This window comes from Loa loa (assembly GCF_000183805.2).
Source record: "Loa loa unplaced genomic scaffold supercont3.356, whole genome shotgun sequence".
Lineage (NCBI taxonomy): Eukaryota > Metazoa > Nematoda > Chromadorea > Rhabditida > Onchocercidae > Loa > Loa loa.
Window position 1 is genome coordinate 53,646 of NW_018108536.1, and position 2,127 is coordinate 55,772.

A 2,127-nucleotide genomic window follows, 5' to 3' on the forward strand; every position below is an offset into this window, starting at 1 on the left:
AATCTGTAAAAAAAAAAAAAAAATTCAAAATAGAATTGAAATGAAGTAATTAAGTAAAATGACCAACAGTAAACTCTTTGAAAGATGCTCTTCAATTATGAAGTTTTCCCAAGAATTATAAGAATTCATGTCGGAAAGATAGTAGGAGAATAAAGAGAAATTGGCCTAAAGCACCATTTTTTTTTCCTGGGCTATTTTTCTTTAAATACGAGAAAGCTAAGGAGCAAAGGTAAAAGGGCAAAGGTAAGGGTCAAACATTTGTCGTAATAAATATGAATATTGCACTTCTGAATTAATCAAAACTAGTAATTTAAGTAATTTACAATATAAATCATTAAATGCAAGGGAGAAATTTCAGTGTTTTCGATGATTTCAAATTTAAAATTATTTCATATAAGTAAAAATTGATGAATGAATTATTTTTTATAACCTTATCATCATCAGTACAAATGATATAACAACAATTGCGTAAAATCCAAACGATCAATGTTATCATGATAATAACCATAAATACAATGATAACAGCATAAAGTACAACAATCCATTCACGTGTACTTAACGCTAATGAGTCCCAGTAACTAAAATTTTAATTGAAATTTTAGGTAAAATGTAAATAATTATCAAAATACTATCAATTATGTGTAAAAAAAAAAAGAAAAAGATTGGTAGTTTTTTAAATAATTACCTCATATCAGAGAAAAAAATTACCCTTAACAACTACTCAGTGATTGTAAAATGATATAAAATGATTGCATGTAATGATAAATTCATAATTTATTTCAAACAAAAATAGCTGAAATAATATGAATGAAATTTTTTGAACATAATATAAATTAAATAATTTGAATTCTTTTCCTTCTCTTTTTTTTTTTTTTTTTTCAAGAAAAACTCTTTACATCTAATGTTTATTGAAATAAAAAAAAATATTTCTTAAAATTTTATTGCTAAAATAAAAATTTTTATTCTCCTTTGAAAAGATTAAAATTATTATTTTTTCCCCTTTAATTAATTCATTTAGCTGTCCTTTTCCATTTCAAAATCAATCAGCTATTGTGCGAATTTTAAATTAAACGCACTTTTTATTACTACTCCAGCAATTAGTATTAAATTTTGTTAAACATTATTTAATTATTGTTTATATTCAATTTTTCAACCTTTTCAAGCATTTCAATTTCTTTATTTTGTTAAAATATCAAAACTTGAAAGAATTTGTCCTATTATCAATCCAAATACACAAAAATTACATGAAAATTTAAAATTTCCAAAAAAAAATGACACAAAAGTTGCGGTGAATTAACTTTATTCAAGAATATCATCAATACTACAATCTTATGTAATTTATTCAAAGATAAAATTGCTTGTTCTTCACTACTAAAATATATGAAACTAAGCCTAAGCAGCATTCCTAACAAAGCTAATAATTAAATACGAATGTAATGGAATGATAAGTTGAATAAAAATGAGAAATAAGTTAGCATAGAGAGCAAAAATACATTAGGTAAGTGAATAAAAATAGGCAAAATTTACAGAAATTGCAATTTTATTTAATTCATAATAAACTTTGATATTATTTTTGTTGTCAGGAATAATATTTATTCTCGCCTTCTTTGCATAATTTCAATAATCATTTCTTGTAAATTAGTCAATCATTTTCATTTTGTTGCTCATAGAAATGTGCATTACCTAGCTATTTATCCTTACTATCAAGCAAAAATGTTTAATCAAAATGATAAATTAAAATTTGAAAAATATTAAAACTCTTATATGATGCAAAAAGAGACATCCTTTAATTACAGCGTAACAAATACTTAAAACCTGGTTAAAGCAAGCTGAGAAAAATTTCGAAAAATTCAATTTCAATTTTAGAAATTTATATATTCTACACTTCATTTTTTTTTCCGATTATTGCCTTCAGTGGTTTTTTTCTTACTAGTGAGTTCTTACCGTAATTCTTCTGAGATAGCAGTAAGATCGTAGACGATGAGTTAATTAATTAACAAAAATTTTTTTTTGGTAATTAGTGACTTCCTAGCAGTTAAACATATAATAAGAACAAATAAGGAAATGGTGCAATATTGATTTGGGATTTAAATGAATGAAATTAAGATCTTGCAGTGAGCTTACAGG